Source organism: Ovis aries, chromosome 16, assembly GCF_016772045.2.
Source record: "Ovis aries strain OAR_USU_Benz2616 breed Rambouillet chromosome 16, ARS-UI_Ramb_v3.0, whole genome shotgun sequence".
In the NCBI taxonomy this organism is placed as follows: domain Eukaryota; kingdom Metazoa; phylum Chordata; class Mammalia; order Artiodactyla; family Bovidae; genus Ovis; species Ovis aries.
In genome coordinates this window covers 70,940,734-70,945,334 of record NC_056069.1, presented here as the reverse complement: position 1 = coordinate 70,945,334, position 4,601 = coordinate 70,940,734, and the positions used below count along the sequence as shown (strand labels likewise).

General features: G+C 60.1%; 1 long non-coding RNA gene across 2 annotated transcripts; it reads left to right on the top strand.

The window, feature by feature from the left end:
• The first annotated feature begins 389 nt into the window (after positions 1–389).
• On the top strand, positions 390–4,325 carry LOC106991673 (uncharacterized). 2 transcript variants are annotated; one of them, XR_001435901.4, is made up of 3 exons: positions 390–529; positions 3,666–3,869; positions 4,117–4,325. It is a non-coding gene; the product is annotated as an uncharacterized LOC106991673 (long non-coding RNA). The 2 variants fall into 2 exon arrangements; XR_009596728.1 differs by lacking the exon at positions 390–529 and having other exon boundaries at positions 1,220–3,869.
• Positions 4,326–4,601: the final 276 nt, after the last annotated feature.

The following is a 4,601-nucleotide window of genomic DNA, read 5'->3' as shown; positions in this document are numbered from 1 at the left end:
AAATTCTTGAACTTAAAGTCAGAAGGTTTAACCTAAGGGCTGATTGGCTTGTGCACAGTGGGGCAAGTTTAGGCAATATCCAACGTCTAAGTCTGTTTGCCCGGAACCTTTTCAAAATGGAGTTCTTTTACAGGATGGAGCAGCTCAGGCTCTTCAGAGCCACTGGCCACGCTGTGGGCGATCTGACTCCCAAACAGGGAAGTGTCCGCAATACGAAAAAAAGGAGTACAGAGAACACACACACGAAAGAAGTCGGGCCTGACAAACGGCGACCTCGTGGGCCACCCCACCCCCTCTGCCAAGGACAGGGCGCTGCCCCCTAAGAGGCGTGGCCCACTTCCTACCCTTCGCCCCTGGGCAGGCTCGAGACTGGGTGGGAAGCCGCTGGGTACACTCCCAAGTGAGGTCGCCAAAAACCACCCTGCAGGGACATTCTCCTGGAGCCGAGCCACAGCGCCTCCAAGAGCCCAACCAGCCGCAGGGAAGGTGCCCTCTCGGGCACTGGGGACCGGCCGCCCGGCAGCCCCAGGTGTGGCGGGACCCCTGTCCAGCCCGGGGACCCCCTGTCCAGCCCTGGTCCCTCTGAGGCCGCGGCACGCCCGAGGCAGGGGACAGCAGTGCCGTCCCGGCCCGCACGCCGTGGAAGGAGGCGGGGGCGGTTGGGGGAGCTCTGCGTCTCCCGGGGGTGCGGGTCGGGAGGCCTCTCCTGGTGCGCCCCGGCCCTGGGCTGGCTCTGGACCACTCTACTCTGGTGCACACAGAGAAGAAAATTAACCCAGCCAGAAGGAAATGCAATCCCGGAAACCGAAAACAAGCGGAAGCAAAAGAACCTGATTACGTTGGCGACAAGACCCCTGGGGAGAAAAGCGTTATTCCCCGTGACTTGAGAATGCAGTGTTTGCCTGTTTATGCTCCGTGGAACATGCTAGAAGGGAGGTACCGTTGTGGTGCAGGGCGGGGGAGGGGCGGTCCAGGGAGACCAGGAGCCTCCAGGAGTGGTGGGGGAGGGGAGCCGAGGGGGAGAGGGGAGAGCGTGAGCCCGACTGTGGGCTGGGGGTGGGTGCTCTGGGGCCGTGGGCGGCCAGCATGGGCCGCGGTGCTAGACCCCTGTCCCCCCACCCCCATGGCACAGGCTGACCCATCTGCAGTCCCGAGAGTCCTGGAGATGCTCTCTCACCTCCCTGCGCCCGCCCCCGCCCCTGGAGCCTGGCAAAGCTCCCCCCCCCCATCCTACCCTCTGCCTGGCCCCCACGTCCACGCCCAGTGCCTCGCCCAGGGGCCTCTTGCCAATGGTGTGCCAGCCAGGCCCCCGGAGGCACCGGCACGCACACAGGAGGAGGGCACGTCCCTCAGACTCGGCCCAGCCCCTTGAGCACTCGCTGGCCCCTCTCCTCGGAAGCCAGGCTGGTTTGCACTCGCTGGCCCTCTGCACGGACAGGGCGCTCTGCCCAGTTGTCCACCTCAGGGCCCCCGATCCCGCATCTCCTTGGAGGCCCTCCTGCTCTCGACCAGAGGTGGGAAGGGCCCCCTCCGCCCTCTCTTGCTCCCCACAGCGCTCACCCCTGCAGGCCCACAGGCTCTGCCTCTCCGTCTTCCCGAGGATGCAGAGGGCAGGGTCTGTGCCTGGGACCTGAGTCTGGATCTCTGGGCCTCACAGCCCCCAGGCTGGGCCCCAGAGTGGACACAGAGGGGACCCAGGAGGGGCCAAAGAGATGCGTGCCCCCAAGCAGCTTGGCCCCCAGGAGCTGACCCCGGCCCCCGCTGCCCCTCACGGCCCGCTCCTGTCGTGGGTGCCCTGGTGTCTGGACACTCGCACCCTGGGTCAGCGGGGCTTAGGAGCGAAGGGCTGGGCTGAAAGCGTTCCACCCTCTGTGCCTTTGAGGGAGAGGGGGACAGAGCGGGACAAGTCCACGTCCCCGGGCCTCATGTGCTGTGTTTAGAAGTGCCGGTGTGAGCCCCACAGTCACGTCTGACTTTGCGACCCCAGGGACTGTAGCCCACCAGGCTCCTCAGCCCACGGGATTCTCCAGGCAAGATACTGGAGTGGGCTGCCATTCCCTTCTCCCGGGGGTCTTCCCAACCCAGGGGTCGAAGCCGGGTCTCCTGCATTGAAGGAGGATTCATTTATCGTACGATCCACTAGGGGCTTCAGGGGCGTCAGGGGCTGTGTTTAGAGGGGTCTCATAAGTAGCTTATGTAACTATAAGGAAACTCTAAAAAGTCAGTCCCTAAAAATTGGAAACAAAAGCAAGCTCTCTGCTCAGAGGCGCGCCTTGAGGGGACTGTTTCGAGGGACGACTGAGCACCTGGTGACTGGGAGCCTCGAGTGCGTGGGAGCAGGACAGAGCCGAGCAGCCCCGCCAGGCGCGGCAGCGGGCGCCCCCAGCCGGGGCTCGGGTGACTGTGGGGGGCGTGGGGGCAGCTGCGCTCAGGACAGTCTTGTCCAGAACCAGGATTTTCAGCGCTGAGAAGGCCTGAAGACACGTGCTGTCTAGTGGACGTCCAGGTTGGCCGGGCCTGTCGGCGTGAACACAGGGAAAATGGTGGGGGCCAGAGTCTCCCCTGGAAAGCCTCCCGGCTTATAGCGTGTAGAGGGGTGGGCTGGAAGGACTGGAGTGCTGGGAGAGTAGCCGTTTTCTGGGGCGGTGGGGGCCGCGGCGAGCACCCTGCCTTGGACCAAGATGTCTCACCCACGAGGCTGGGCCAGCCCACAGTCCAGGAGCCCTCATGGGCACTCAGAAGTGGGGCATGAGGTCTCCGGAGCCTTCTGCTGGGTGTGCGGGGACTCAAGTGGGCACACGAGGGTGCCAGGAATGAGGCGACAGGCTTGCCCTCCCTGAAGCAGCTCTCAGCACTGCCCGCGGTGGGACATCGGGGGCCCTGGCCTCCCTGGGGCGCTCTCCCCAGTGCTGAGCAGCCTTCTGGCCTCCGCTACACCAGTCACACAGCACCTGGTCCCTTCTGAACATCTGTTTCCCACCCCAGGCCTCCCAGGCCCGAGGTCTGCCCGGGCTCCAGACCTCTGTCCCCTCTCCTGAATGCTGTGCTCTTCTGCGGCTGGGAGGCTCGGCCCCAAATCAAGCCAGCACCCCCAGGAAGAGAGTTTTGTTCTCTTGAAAGAGTAAGCCTACATGCACTGAGAGCCTCCTCTTCTGACCTGGCAATCTGGATCACCATGATGGTCCTCTCACTCCATTTAGCTTCTGTTTTACTCGATACTTTAATTACCAAAGCGGTGTTTGCTCATCGTAGCACGTCAAACAGGATAATGAAAAAGTTAGCCAGCTTTATCCTGGCCTTAGACCCATCTCTCTGAGGCACGGTGTTAAAAATCGGGCTATTGCCTCTGCACATTTCTCTACATGTGTGCAAGCATGCACACAATTTGAATTACACATGTGAGGGCACTCTTTTTATGTCTTCTTGTTATTTTTAAAGAAAACCAGAAGCTGTACTGCACCCGTGGCTTGGAACACTTTTTTTTTCCTCTTGATACACGCCTCTGACTGCTCCTGAATCATGCCTTTTGCCAAAAGCAAATATATTCAGAGGATCTTTTGAAAGTGACTGTTTGTACATCAAAATTATGAAAACCAGCAATTTTGTGTGGTTTAACCTAATATCTGCAGTTCTGACTCTGCCAACCCTGTTCTTACACTTTATAGGAATGAAATAGTTATTCCAAGAGCTACTGTCTGTCTGCCGCGGACCCTGTCGAGACGTCTTCAGTATCACGGCTGCAAAGGGTGCAGAGTTCTACTTGGGCCTTGAGGATTCGGGAGACACAGACTCAGGCGGGACCAGAGCAGCGTCCCAGGAAGAGAAAGAGTCAGGACGACGGAGAGCCACGAGGCTGTGCGCGCCGCCTGGTGAGAGCGGTGACGGACTCTGTCCTCAAGGAGCCAGGGGTGGATCTTGGCGGGGGGGGGAGGGGCGTCCCATGAGTACCTTAAATTTCTGGCAGATGTTCTGGATGCTTCTGTCAGGACAGTAAGTGGTCAAAGGGCAGATTCCTCCCAGGCAGAAGCATGCCTCAGCCCGCTTCCTCAGTGGCCTCTGGGCACCATTTGAGAGACTCTGAGCAACACTGAGCTCTTTTCCATTTTCCTTCCACAGCCTGGACCATCTGTTCAATATCCAAGGGTGGACACACCATCTTCTACTCAACATCCAAGGGCGGATGGACCATGTACTGAACATCCAAGGGCGGATGGACCATCTGCTCAACATCCAAGGGTGGATGGACCACCTTCTATTCAATGTTTGCTGAGCCTGGACACTCAGGCCATCTCCACATCAATCCAATAAATGCCCTAAGCATGTGTCACGGCGTGCAAGTGAGAGTATTTCTCTTGCTAAGTTCTCCAAAGTGTGATTGCTGGGGAAACACACCCACCTCTAGTCGGCGTGGCCAGATGCCCTCTCAAGAGGTGTTTCTGCTCTCGCTTCCCCAGAAGCCTCCGTGGGCGCTGGCCCCCAAGCCCTGCTCAGCGCTGGGTGTGCAGCGTTGAAGGTGTGCGTCTCCAAGGGGAGCAGGCCGGTCGCTGGGACAGGCTGAGCTGGGCGTCCCCAAGGCCAGGGCGACTGTGCACCTTTCCAGT